This window comes from Coloeus monedula (genome assembly GCF_965178545.1).
Source record: "Coloeus monedula genome assembly, chromosome: 32".
Lineage (NCBI taxonomy): Eukaryota > Metazoa > Chordata > Aves > Passeriformes > Corvidae > Coloeus > Coloeus monedula.
In genome coordinates, this window is record NC_138812.1 from 304,356 (window position 1) to 319,065 (window position 14,710).

Below are 14,710 nucleotides of genomic sequence, written 5' to 3' on the forward strand. Positions count from 1 at the left end.
GGGATGAGGCGCCGGATCCGGGCGTGTCCCGGGGTGGGCGTCGCGCTCCGGAGGCGGCCGGGACCCACCTGGGAGGGCCACGAGGACGAGCAGGAGGAGGAGGATGGGGAGGTGCAAGGGTGACAATTTGGGGCCAAGAGTCGGGATTTGGGGTCCCCAATGGAGATGTGGGGCCAAGAGTCGGGATTTGGGTCGGTGGTTGAGCTTTGCCCATCCCCATCTCCCCTTTTTCCCGCAGGGCTCGGGGCCGCCGCCCCTCTTTGGCCGCAGTCGCCGTCGTTTCTCTGTCGACGCCGGGGGAGTTTTGGTGCCAAATCCGAGATTCGGAGCGAGAATTCGGTGAGATCTCCCGTAAGAGGAGGAGTTTCCGGGGCCGAACCCCGAGTTTGGCGGAAACCCCAGAGATTTGGGTCGGAAACGGCGGAAATCGGGAGCGGAGGCAGCGCCGGCCGAGTTCGGAGCCCGCGCTTGAGGTTCTGGGGACGAGGTTGAGCCCCAGGAGGGCCCAAATTTCGGGGGAACCATCGAGTTTTGGGTCGAGGAGCTGCGATTTGGGGACATTTGGGGACTTTTTGGGACATTTGGGGACATTTGGCCATCCCGCCCCCCAAATCCGGCAGTTCTCGCCCCAAATCCCGCAGTTTTCTCCCCAAATCCTCATCCCGAGCGCTCCCCAAATCCCGCTGCTTCCCTCTGTGTCCTGGATGAGATCCCGGGATTCCCTCGGACCTCCGGCTGATTTCCACCCCCAAAATCCCACCCTCCCCTCCTCAAACCCCCTCATCGCCCCCAAAATCCCACTTTCCACCCCAAAATCCCACTTTCTGCCCCAAAATTCCCGTTTCCCACCCCCAAAATCCCACCTTCTGCCCCCAAAATCCTACTTTCCGCCCCAAAATCCCACTTTCCGCCCCAAAATCCCACTTCCTGCCCCCAAAATCCCACTTTCCGCCCCAAAATCCCACTTTCCGCACCAAAATCCCACTTCCTGCCCCCAAAATCCCACTTTCCTCAACCAAAATCCCACTTTCCGCCCCCAAAATCCCACTTCCCGCCCCCAAAATCCCACTTTCCGCCCCAAAATCCCACTTTCCGCCCCAAAATCCCACTTACTGCCCCCAAAATTCCCGTTTCCCGCCCCAAAATCCCGCTTTCCGCCCCAAAATCCCGCTTTCCGCCCCAAAATCCCCCTTTCTGCCCCCAAAATCCCGTTTTCCCCCCTGCCTCCCAATTTCCCCCCAAATCCCGTTTTTCCTGCAGGAATTCCCCCTTTTTTCCTCCCCCAAATCCCGTTTTTCCCTAAATTCCCCCTCCCCATTCCCAAATCCCCATTTTTTCCCCCAAAAATCCCGATTTTTTCCCCCCAAATCCCCATTTTTGCCCGGTTTGCGCCCCCTGGCGGCCGCGCGGGGAATCGCCAAATTTGGGCTTTTCCCGCCCAAAAGCGGCGGCGATGACGTCACGGAGGAGAGCGGGGAATTAATCCCCGCCGTTAATTAAAGCCGATTAATCGCGATTAATTAATTCCATGTATTAATTAATTAATTTGGAAATTGGGATGAATTTGCTTTTAATCAATTCAATGATTAATTCTACCCCAGCTCAACTAATTAATGGAGTGGTTAATTAATTAATTGGGAACCTGAAATAATTGTTGTGGTTTATTAATTAATTAATTGGATTAATCCCCAGGAGATTTTGCCATTAATTAACTCAGCACTGAAATAATTAATTAATCACGTAAATAATTTGTTCTCTCGGATTAATTAGAGGTTGCTATTAATCAATAGCAATTAATCAATCAATCAATTAATTAATCAATAAATTAATTGTATGCCTTCGATTAATCCCGACTGATTCGTTAATTAATTGGATTTCTGTGACTAATCCCGATCCGTTCATTCATTAATCATCGTGGTTAATTAATCAATTGTCTGTCCGTGATTAATCCAGATTAATTAATTAATTGCACCCCTGTGATCGATCCTGATTAATCCCTTAATTAACTAACCGGATGCCTGTGATTAACTCCCATTCATTCATCCATTAATTAATTGGACTCCTGTGCTTGATCACAAGTAATTAATTAATTGGATGCCTGTGATTAACCCCGATCAATTAATTAATTAAACGGACACCTGTGATTGACCCGGAACCACTAATTAATTAATGGCCTTGATGCCTGCAATTAACCCCGATCCATTAATTAATCAAGCGGGCACCAGCAACTAACCCTGACCCTGACATTAATTAATCTAATGGACTCCTGCAATTAGCCCCGATCCCTTAATATTTAACTGGATACTGGCAATTAACCACAGTCCATTAATTAATCAACCGGATACCTGTGATTAACCCAATTAATTAATTAATTGTTTGGGCCCAGTGATTAATCCGAACGGATCCTTTAATTAATTAATGGGACGCCTGACAGTAACGCCGAGCCATTAATTAATTAACTGCACCTGGTGATTAACCCCAGTCCATTAATTACTTAACGGAATGCCTGCAATGGACCTAAAGCCTTTAATTAATTAATTAATTGCACTCCTGCGATTAACTCGGGCCTATTAATTACTTAATGGGACGCCTGCAATTAGCCCCGAGCCTTTAGTTAATTAATTAACTGGATGCCTGCAATTAACTCAGACCCATCAATTAATTAAAGGGATGCTTGCAATTAACGACGGTCCTTTAATTAATTATTTAATGGCAATTAACCTGAATGGCTCCATTAATTTACCGCACTCCTGCAATTAACCCCGGCCCATTAATTACTTAAAGGGGCACCTGCAGTTAAACTAAATCCTTTCATTAATTAATTAATTAATAGTAACCGGAATGGACCCATTAATTTACTGCACTCCCGCAATTAACCCGGGCCCATTAATTACTTAAAGGGACACCTGCAGTTAACCTAAATCTTTTAATTAATTAATTAATATTAACTAGAATGGACACATTAATTAACCGCACTCCCGCAATTAACCCGGACCTATTAATTACTTGGAGGGACACCTGCAATTAACCGAAGTCCTTTAATTAATTATTTAATTAATGGCACCTAACCTGAATGGACCCATTAATTAAATGCACTCCAGGAATTAGCCTGGACCCATTAATTACTTAGAAGGACACCTGCAATTAACCTAAATCCTTTCATTAATTAATTAATGGCTATTAACCCGGCCCCATTAATTACTTAGAGGGACACCTGCAATTAACCTGAATCCTTTAATTAATTAATTAATGGCTATTAACCCAGACCCATTAATTACTTAGAGGGACACTTGCAATTAACCTGAATCCTTTCATTCATTAATTAATCAACGATGAACCCAGACCCATTAATCAAGGAATCGGACTCCCGCAATCAACCCCCACCCGATAATTACTCAACGCCGCACCTGCAACCGACCAACCCGAACCAAACAACCCCAATTAACCCTTCCCTAATTAACCTCCCCCAACCCCCACTTTCCCGCCAAAACCCCCCCACCCCCCCCCCGGGCTAAGCCCCGCCCCCTTTCCCCTCAAGCCCCTCCCCTTTGCCCCATAAAAGCCCCGCGGGGACCCCAGACCGGCACATCCCGGCCATGGCTTCGAGCTCCCTCCCGCTCCTCGCCCTCCTGGCTCTCGTGGCCCTCCCAGGTTGGTCCCGGCCGCCTCCGGAGCGCGACGCCCACCCCGGGACACGCCCGGATCCGGCGCCTCATCCCCATCTCCCCTTTTTCCCGCAGGGCTCCGGGCGGCCGTGACCCTGCTGGAGTCCGGGGGGGACCTCCAGCCCCCCGGGGGGTCCCTGCGCCTCCTCTGCCGCGCATCCGGCTCCGGCCTCGCGCGATCCCACGTCCTCTGGATCCGCCAGGGCCCCGGGGCGGGGCTGGCGTTCGTCGCCGGGATCAGCCGCGAGGGATCGGAGGAGTACGCGGCGTCGGCGCGGGGCCGGTTCCGGATCTCCAGGGACGCCGGGCGGGGCTCGGTGACGCTGACCATGGACGGCCTCAGGGACGAGGATTCCGGCGCCTATTTCTGCGCCGCTCACAGTGGTGCCGGCGCCGGGGACGGGCGGCTAAAAACCTCGGGGTGGTCCCCGGGGTGTGCCTGAGGTTGGGTTGGTCATGGTTGGGTGGAAGAGGGAAGAGGAAAGAGGGGGTTGGGTTGAGTTGAGCTGAGTTGGTCACGGTTGAGTGGAAGAGGAAAGAGGGGGTTGGGTTGAGTTGGGTTGAGTTTGGTTGGTCATGGTTGACTGGAAGAGGAAAGAGGGGGTTGGGTTGATTTGAGCTGGTCATGGTTGAGTGGAAGAGGAAGGAGGGGGTTGGGTTGAGTTGGTCACAGTTGAGTGGAAGAGGAATTGGGGGTTGGGTTGAGTTGGATTGAGTTGGGTTGAGTTCAGCTGGTCACGGTTGAGTGGAAGAGGAAGTGGGGGTTGGGTTGAGTTGGATTGAGTTGGGTTGAGTTGAGCTGGTCATGGTTGAGTGGAAGAGGAAGTGGGGGTTGGTCACGGTTGGGTTGACTGGAAGAGGAAAGAGGGGGTTGGGTTGAGTTGAGTTGAGTTGAGTTGGGTCGAGTTGAGCTGGTCACGGTTGAGTGGAAGAGGAAGTGGGGGTTGGGTTGAGCTGAGTTGAGTTGCGTTGAGTTGGGTTGAGCTGGGTCGGTCACGGTTGGGTGGAAGAGGAAAGAGGGGGTTGGGTTGAGCTGAGTTGAGTTGCGTTGGGTCGAGTTGGGTTGAGTTGAGCTGGTCATGGTTGAGTGGAAGAGGAATTGGGGGTTGAGTTGAGTTGAGTTGAGTTGGGCCGAGTTGGGTCGGTCACGGTTGGGTGGAAGAGGAATTGGGGGTTGGGTTGAGCTGAGTTGAGCTGAGTTGAGTTGAGTTGAGTTGAGTTGAGTTGCGTTGAGTTGGGTTGAGCTGGGTCGGTCATGGTTGAGTGGAAGAGGAAGTGGGGGTTGGGTTGAGTTGAGTTGAGCTGAGTTGAGTTGAGTTGCGTTGAGTTGCGTTGAGTTGAGTTGAGTTGCGTTGAGTTGAGTTGAGTTGCGTTGAGTTGGGTCGAGCTGGGTCGGTCGCGGTCAGGTGGAAGAGGAAGGAAGGCGCCGGAAGGAGACCAAACCCGGGAGGGGAGGGATGGGAGCCTTTGGATGGAGGTCGAGACCCTTCCGTTGACGCCGAGACCCTTCCACCAAGGTCAAGACCCCTTGGATGGACCTTGAGAGCTGCTGGGTGGACGTAGGGACACCGTGGGTGGACATCGGGACCCTTCCATGATGGCCAGGACCCCCTGGATGAAGGTCAAGACCTTTTGGGTGGACGTTGGGACACCTCGGATGGACACCAAGACCCTTCCATGGACACGAAGACCCTTTGGAGGAAGGTCAAGACCCTTTGGGTGGACACTGGAACCCCTGGGTGGACACTGGAACCTCTGGGTGGACACTGGAACCCCTGGGTGGACATTTGGACCCAAAGCCGGCTGAACTTGGACCCTTTTTTGCCCATTTTGGACCAAATCTGGATTAATTTTGACCCTTTTTTGCCCGTTTTGGACCCAAATCTGGACTGATTTTGGCACTTTTCCTCCAGCTTTTGCCCAAATTTGGGCTCATTTGGCTTTTTTTGCCCATTTTATCCCAAATCTGGATTAATTTTCACCCTTTTTCGCCCATTTTGGACCCAAATCTGGACTGGTTTTGGCTCATTTTTCCATTTTGGACCCAAATCTGGATTAATTTTCACCCTTTTCCGCCCATTTTGGACCCAAATCTGGACTGGTTTTGGCTCATTTTTCCATTTTGGACCCAAATCTGGATTAATTTTATCTCTTTTGGCCATTTTTTGATCCAAATTCTGTCTCTTTTCCCACTTTTGTCCCAAATTTCACCTCCTTTTGTCTCTTTTTGCCTCTTTTTGCCCATTTCCCCCCAAAACCCGGAGCTATTTTTGGCCTTTTCTGCTTTCCTGACCCATTTCAACCCCAAAATTTGCATTTTTCACTCAAACTTCCGGTTTTTGCCCCAAATCTGGACTAATTCTGGCTTTTTTCAGCCATTTTGGACCCAAATCTGGATTAATTTTGGCTTTTTTGGGGCATTTTGGACCCAAATCTGGATTAATTTTGGCCTTTTATGGGCATTTTGGACCCAAATCTGGACTATTTTTGGCTCTTTTCCCATATTCTGACCCAAATTTTGGCTCCTTTTGGCTCTTTCTGGACACTTTTGACCCAAATTTGGGCTCATTTTTGCCATTTTTGGACCATTTTGGAACCAAACCCAGAATAATTTGCTCTCTTTCGTTGATTTTTGACCCAAATTTGGGCTCGTTTTCCTCCTTTTCCCCATCCCTCCCCCAAATCCCGCCTGGATTCTCCCGATTTTGCCCAATTTCCCCCTTTTTTCCATAAATCCCACCCAGATTTGCCCATTTTCCCCCATTTCCCCCCCCGGATTTTCCCATTTTCCTCCATTTCCCCCCATTCCCACCCGGATTTTCCCGTTTTCCCCCCGAATTTTCCCGTTTTCCTCCATTTTTCCCCCAAATCCCACCCGGATTTTCCCATTTTCTCCCTTTTTCCTTAATCCCACCCAGATTTTCCCGTTTCCCTCCATTTTTCCCCAAATCCCACCCAGATTTTCCCGTTTTCTCCCTTTTCCCCCCCGGATTTTCCCATTTTCCCCCTTTTTCCCCCCAACTCTCACCCGGATTTTCCCGTTTTCCCCCTTTTCTCCCCCGGATTTTCCCATTTTCCTCCATTTTCCCCCCAAATCCCACCCAGATTTTCCCGTTTCCCCCCATTTTTCCCCCTTTTTTCCCCCAGATTTTCCCGTTTCCCCCCATTTTTCCCCCTTTTCCCCCGGATTTTCCCGTTTCCCCCCGTTTTTCCCCATTCCCGCCCAGATTTTCCCGCTCTCCCCCTTCCCCCAGCCCCGTTCCCGCCCGGATTTGCCCGAATTCGCCGTTTTTCGCCCCAAATCGCGGGCGGGGTTTCTGTCCCGGCCGTGTCACCGTGGGAGCGGCCCGGGCGCGGCCGCTGCTGCTGCTCCCAGAGGCGCGCGCTGCGCCAAAAACCCCAAATTGCGGCTTTTTCACCCATTTTGGGCCTCCCCGCCCCCAATTTGACCTTTTCCCGCCAAATCCCGGCTCCTTTTGCTCGGTTTTGCCCGGTTTTGCCCCAAAACCGGGCGGATTTCGGGCATTTTGGAGCTTTTTTTACACAGTTGTGGGGGTTTTTTCCCCAGTTTGCAGCGGTTTTGCCCCAAATTTGGGGTGATTTCGCCTCTTTTGGGCATTTTCCACCCGAATTCCTGCTGATTTTTCCCATTTTGGAGCATTTTGGACCCAAATTCCCTCTGATTTTTGCCGGGTTTGATCATTTTTGACCCAAATTCCCTCTGATTTTTGCCATTTTTGAGCATTTTGGACCCAAATTCCCTCTGATTTTCGCCATTTTTGAGCATTTTGACCCACATTCCCACTGATTTTTGCCATTTTTGAACATTTTGGACCCAAATTCCCACTGATTTTTGCCATTTTTAAGCATTTTGGACCCAAATTCCCACTGATTTTTTGCCATTTTTGAGCATTTTCCACCCAAATTCCCACTGATTTTTCCCATTTTGGAGCATTTTGGACCCAAATTCCCTCTGACTTTCGCCATTTTGGAGCATTTTTGACCCAAATTCCCTCTGATTTTCGCCATTTTTGAGCATTTTGACCCACATTCCCACTGATTTTTCCCTTTTTTGAGCATTTTGGACCCAAATTCTCACTTATTTTTGCCATTTTTAAGCATTTTCCACCCAAATTCCCACTGATTTTTCCCATTTTGGAGCATTTTGGACCCAAATTCCCTCTGATTTTTGCCGGTTTTGAGCATTTTCCACCCGAATTCCCGCTGATTTTGGCCATTTTGGAGCATTTTTGACCCAAATTTCCTCTGATTTTTCCCATTTTTGATCATTTTCCACCCGAATTCCCACTGATTTTTCCCATTTTTGAGCATTTTGGACCCAAATTCCCTCTGATTTTTGCCGGGTTTGATCATTTTTGACCCAAATTCCTTCTGATTTTTGCCATTTTTGAACATTTTGGACCCAAATTCCCACTGATTTTTGCCATTTTTGAACATTTTGGACCAAATTCCCACTGATTTTTTGCCTTTTTTGATCATTTTTACCCAAATTCCCTCTGATTTTTGCCGTTTTTAAGCATTTTCCACCCGAATTCTCTCTGATTTTTCCCATTTTTGTGCATTTTGGACCCAAATTCCCACTGATTTTTTGCCGTTTTTGAGCATTTTGGACCCAAATCCCCACTAATTTTTGCCCCGGCTTTGAGCATTTTCACCCCAAATTCGGGATTTTTGAGCATTTCCCATCCAAATTTGGGTTAATTTCGCCTCTTTTGGGCATTTTAAAATCCAGATCTGGGCTAATTTTGGCCGGTTTTGAGCATTTTTACCCCAAATCCCGGCTGGGTTTGGCCATTTTGGAGCATTTTCCACCCAAATTTTGGTTCGTTTCTCCCTTTATGTCCCGAATTTCGGCTATTTTGGGGTCTTTTCACCCAAATTTGGGCTCATTTCTGGACTTTTGCCCATTTTTGCCCCAATTTTGGGCTGGTTTGGGGCATTTTTCACCCAAATCCGGGCTAATTTTGGCCATTTTTGACCCGAATCTGGACTGATTTGGGCTCTTTTGGACCATTTTTGCCCCAAATTTGGGCTCATTTTGGCTCTTTTTGTCATTTTCACTCCAAATCGGGACAAATCCCGGCTCTTTTTTCTGTGTTTTGCCCCAAAATCGCCTCTTTTTCCCCCAATTCTGCCTCAAAAAAAAAAGGTCGCAAACCCCACATTTTCCGCACTTTTTGCACACAAAAAGCACGAAAATCGTTAAATTACCACATTTGCCCCATTTCCCCCCTCTCCAACCCCCCCCCTTCCCTTTTCCCGGCGAAACTCGCCCCAAAAAAGTGGCAAAAATCACGTTTTTCACACTTTTTGTACACAAAAAGCACCAAAATGGTTAAAATCCCACATTTTCCCACTCCCGCCCCCGATTTTCCTCTTTTTCTCCCCATTTTCCCTCCCTCCCCATCCTTTCTTCCCCTCCCGCTGCCAAACACCCCCAAAAAGCCCCAAAATTCCCCCTTTTCCCCCCGTTTTCACCTCAAAAATCACCAGAAATGTTAAATTTTCCCATTTCCCCGCTTTTTTCCCCCTTAATTCCCCCCATTTCTCCCCATTTTCCCCTCCCCCCCTCCCTCCCCTCCCCCTCTCCTTTTCCCACCGCCGACCACCCCCCAAAAAAACCCCAAAATCCCCATTTTCCCCCCCCTTTTTCCACGGCAGCAACAAAAATGTGCATTTTCCCAATTTCCCCTCTTTTCCCCTTAATTTTCCCCCCCTTTTCCCCCCTCATCCCCTCCCCCCCACCCCCCTCCCCTTTCCCACCGCCGACCACCCCCCACAAAAAAAAAACCAACACCAAAACCGCGGGTTTTTTACCATTTTTGGCCGGAATTTACCCCAAAATGGCGAAAAGCGAGGATTTCTCCCCAAAATGGCCCCCGGGGAGGTTTTTGCGCGGCCGCCCCGCGGCTCCCGCCCACCGTGGGTCTCGTATTGACGCGTGGGGCAGCGGCACGATCGTCACGGTCTCGAGCGGTGAGTCCCGACCCCAAAATCGCGGTTTTTCCACCCAAAATTCGTCTTTTTCACCCCCAAAAACCCCCCGGGTGCGTGAGGGGGAAAAAAAATTGGGGGGGGGGGTGGGGCGTTTTGGCGGGAAATCTCGGGGTTTTGGCGGGAAAATCTCGGGGTTTTGGCGGGAAAGACTGGGGGTTTAGGAGGGGGGTTTTGGGGGAAATTGTGATTTTTTGGGGAAAATTGTGATTTTTGGTGAAAATTGCGATTTTTTTGGCCAAAATTATGATTTTTTGGCCCAGAAATGGATTTTTATTTTTGGGCCAAAAATTGGATTTTTGGGGTTTATTTTAGAGGCGATTTTCGGTTGAATTTCGGGAGGGGTTTGAGAGAAAATTTGGGGGGAAAAGGTCAAATTTTGGTTTTTTTCTTTTTTTCTTGGCGAAATTTTGATGGTTTTAGGGTGAAAATTGGACCTTTTTTGGGGTGAAAATCTGATTTTTTTTGGTGAAAATTTGGGGGGTTTTGGTGAAAATTTGAGGTGATTTTTTGGGTAAAAAACCCCCGAATTTTGGCTTTTTTTAGAAAGGTAGATTTGGCTAAAAAATGACGATTTTTGGTTAAATTTCGGGGGATTTAGATTAAAATTTAGGACTTAAATCCATGAGGGATTTGGGGTAAAAACCTCCATTTTAGGGTGGGGGTTTTTTTGTGAAAGTTTGATAAACTTGGGGTGATTTTTTGGGGGTAAAAAAATCGATTTTTTAAAGGGTTTTTTTGGGCATAAAAAGGCGATTTTTGGTTCAATTTTAGGAGATTTAAACTTGAACTTCTGGGTTAAATTAAGGCAGGGTTTAGGAGAGAATTTGGGGTGAAAAAGTCCTTTTTAGGGATTATTTTTGGGGCGATTTTTGAGGAGAAAAAGATCGATTTTTAGGGTGGGGGTTTGGGGCATAAAAAAGGCGATTTTGGGTTAAATTTAAAAATTGGAATTTAGGGAGGATTTCAGGGCAGGTTTGGGGTAAAAAAAGTCAAGTTTGGGGTATTTTCTCGGGAAAAATTTGATTTTTGGGGCTAAAATTCGAATTTTTTAGGGTGTTTTTGAAGTTTGGGGAGAAAGAGGAGAAAATGGGGAAAATACGGGGAAAAAAAGGAAAGAAATGAAGTGAAAAGAGATGAAATTGGGTTGAAATAGAGAAAAAATGGGGGAAAAGTTAAAATTGGGGAAGAAATGAAATTTTAAGTGGATTAAAAAATACAAAATTGAGAAAAATGAGGAAAAAAGAGGAAAAATGAGAAAAAAACGAGAAAAAATGAGAAAAAAGAGCAAAAATGTGAAATTTATCAAAATAGAGAAAATAGATGAAATTAAATGGATGAAATTGGGTTAAAATGGGGGAAAAGGGGGAAAGAAATGAAATTAAATTGAATTTTAAAGGGAGTTTTAAGTGTAGAAAATGGAATTTAGTGTGAAAAAGCAGAGATTTGGGAAAAAGAGCTTCAAATTTATTAAAAATTGGGGAAATTACTGAAAAAGCGGAGAAAAGAAAGATTAAAAAATGAGAAAATATCGAGAAAAACCAAATGGAAAAGGGATGAAAAGAGAGAAATGGTGAAAATCGGGAAAAGGAGGGAAAATGGAGCAAAAAGAGGAGAAAAAGCAGAAAATAAAGAGAAAAAAGAGAAAAACAAAGAGAAAAAAGAGAAAAATAAAGAGGAAAAAAGAGAAAAATAAAGAGAAAAATAAAAATACAAAAATGCCCCAGAAAAGGAGGAGGAAAAAATCAAAATAAAATCAAAATAAAATTAAAATCAAATTAAAATCAGGGAAAATTTGGTAAAAATGGAGAAAATGAAGGAGAAAAAAAAATCCAAATATGGGAAAAAATCAAAAAGTTGGAAAAAAAGAGGAAAAAAGGAGGAGAAAACTCGAAAAGGGCGAGAATTAAAATGAGATAAAAAGAGAATAAAAGAGAATTAAACAAAAGAAAACAAAACAAAACGAAATTAAATTAATATTAAATTAAATTAAATTAAATTAAATTAAAGTTAAATAAAAATTAAATTAAACTTGAAATTGAAATTAAAATTAACTTCAATTAAATTCAATTAAATGTTCAAATGAAAATGAAAATTAAATTAAATTAAAATTAAATTTAAATTTAACTGAATTAAATTGAATGAAATTCAAATTAAAATTAATTTAAAATTAAAATTAAATTAAATTAAATTAAAACAAAATTAAAATGAAACGAAATTAAAATGGAACTAAATTAAAATTAAATTAGGAATTAAATTAAATTTAATTTAATTTAAATTAAATTAAAGTTTAAATTACAATCAAATTTAAAATGAAATGAAATTAAATTAAAATGAAATAAAATAAAATTCAAATTCAATTAAATTCAAATTTAATTATATTAAAGTTTAAATTAAATTTAATTCAAATTGAATTGAATTAAAATAATATAAAATAAAAGTAAAGTAAATATTAAATTAAAATTAAATTAAATTGAATTAAAATAAAATAAAAGAAAAGAAATTTAAATTAAATTAAATTAAATTAAAATAAATTAAAATAAAATAAATATCGCAACGCGATTAAAACCCGATTAAAACTCGATTAAAAAATGAAGCCCCCGCGCCCCTTTTCCCTCAAAAACCGGAAATTCGAAGCGAAACCCAAAAAGGGGAAGTTTGGCCCCAAAATAGCGGCGGCTCCTTTCGAAAACAACAAAAAAAGGAGAACTCGGGGCTTTTTTGGGGCCGAATTTCTCCTTTTTGGGGCTGACAAACAACACCTGGGGCGGGAAAAACGGGGGGGGGAGAAAAGCGACTTTGGGGCAAATTCGGGCGGGTTTGGGCAAAAAAAGAAAAAATCCGATTTTTGTAAGGAAAAGCTTCGATTTTGGGGGGAAAAATCCGAATTTTGGGGCGAAAATCGCGGCTTTTTTGAGGGGTTTTTAACGGATTTCGTTGAATGCGGAGGGGTTTAGTTGGGTTTAATTGGATTTAATTGGCTTGAACCGGTTTTAATTGGTTTTAATTGGTTTAATTGTTTTTTAACCGGTTTTAATTTGTTTTAATCAGTTTGAATTGATTTTTAATCGGTTTTAATTGCTTTTAATCGGTTTTAATTTGTTTTAACCGGTTTTAATGAGTTTTAATTGATTTTAAGCGGTTTTAATCGGTTTTAATTGATTTTAATCGGTTTTAATTGGTTTCAATTGGTTTTAATTGGTTTCAATTTGTTTTAACCGGTTTTAATCGGTTTTAATTGATTTTAACCGGTTTTAATTGATTTTTAATCGGTTTTAACCAGTTTTAATTTGTTTTAATCGGTTTTAATTTGTTATAATCGGTTTTAATTGGTTTTAACCGGTTTTAACTGATTTTTAATCGGTTTTAACCAGTTTTCATTTGTTTTAATCGGTTTTAATTTGTTATAATCGGTTTTAATTGGTTTTAACCGGTTTTAATTGATTTTTAATCGGTTTTAACCAGTTTTAATTTGTTTTAATCGGTTTTAATTTGTTATAATCGGTTTTAATTGGTTTTAACCGGTTTTAATTGGTTTTAATCGGTTTTAATTGATTTTAATTGGTTTTAACCGGTTTTAATCGGTTTTAACCGGTTTTCATTTGTTTTACTCGGTTTTAACCGGCTCTAATTAATTTTCGGGGGGTTTTAATTAATTTTCAATCGCTCTCCATCTCTCTTAATTGGCTTTCGTTGATTTTAATTGGATTTAGGGGAGTTTTAATCGGTTTTAATTCCTTTTTAATCGCTTTGATTTTGATTAATTTCTAATTGATCTCTAATTGGTTTTCACCCCGCTGAATGGACTTTAATTGGTTTTAATTAATTACCATTTGGCCCGGAGGAGCTTTGATCTCTGCCGCTTTATTTTAATTCATTTTAATCGATTTTAAATTGATTTTAATTGATTTTAATCCGTTTCTCGCTGAGTTTTATTGGCATTAATTAATTTTAATTGGTTCCGATTGATTTTTTTTAATCAGTTTAATTTAATTTTAACCGGATTTAATTGGCTTTTGATCGGCTTTAATTAATTTTAATCGCTTTTAATTAATTTCAATCGGCTTTAGTTGATTTTTAACGGGATTTAACTAATTTTAATCACTTTTAATTAATTTTAATCGGGTTGACTTTTACCCGGATTTAATTAATTTTCATCGAGTTTAATTAATTTTCATCGGGTTCGGTTGACTTTTAATCGGTTTTAATTGATTTTCATCGGGTTTAGTTGCTTTAAATCCATTTTAATTGAGTTTTAATCAGTGCTAATTAATTTTAATCGGCTTTAATCGATTTTTTATCAATTTCACCCCACATTTACCAGCGAGGGGGGAATTATTGAGAATTATTGATTTTAATTGATTTTATTTAATTATTAATCGAATTTATCCGATTTGAGCCCTTTTAAACCCGTTTTAATTGATTTAATTCCGGCTTTAATTGGGTTTATTGGATTATTAATTGGTTTTATTGGCGTTTAATTGAATTTTAATTGGCTTTGATTAGGATTTAATTGGGTTATGAATCGATTTCTATCGGCTTTAATCAATTTTATTCCATTTTAATTGGGCTTAATTAATTTTAATTGTTTTTTAATTGATTTTATTCGGCTTTTAATTGCGTTTAATTGATTTGATTAGGATTTGTTCCATCATTAATTGGGTTTATCTAATTAATAATCGGATTTCCTGGGTTTGTAATACTTCTAATTGATTTTAATGGAGTTCAATTGATTTTAATTAGTTTTTAATGATTTTAATTGGTTTTTAATTGGTTTTAATTGGTTTTAATTGATTTTGATTGGTTTTAATTGGGTTTTAATTGGTTTCTATTAGGTTTTAATAGGTTTTAATTGGTTTTAACAGGTTTTAATAGGTTTTAATCTATTTTAATTGGGTTTTAATTGGTTTTAATAGGTTTTAATAGGTTTTAATTGATTTTGATTGGTTTTAATTGGTTTTAATTGATTTTAACAGGTTTTAATTGGTTTTAATCGATTATTAATAGGATTTTTCAGTTTTTAATGGGTT

The 14,710-nt window shown here is 42.2% G+C and overlaps 1 gene segment (V, D, J or C); it reads left to right on the forward strand.

Annotated features, from left to right (window-relative positions):
• The first annotated feature begins 9,529 nt into the window (after window positions 1–9,529).
• LOC309583680 (Ig gamma-1 chain C region, membrane-bound form-like) overlaps window positions 9,530–14,710 on the forward strand; it is a 71,803-nt gene continuing 66,622 nt past the window's right edge. Inside the window, exon 1 of the C gene segment in view lies at window positions 9,530–9,662.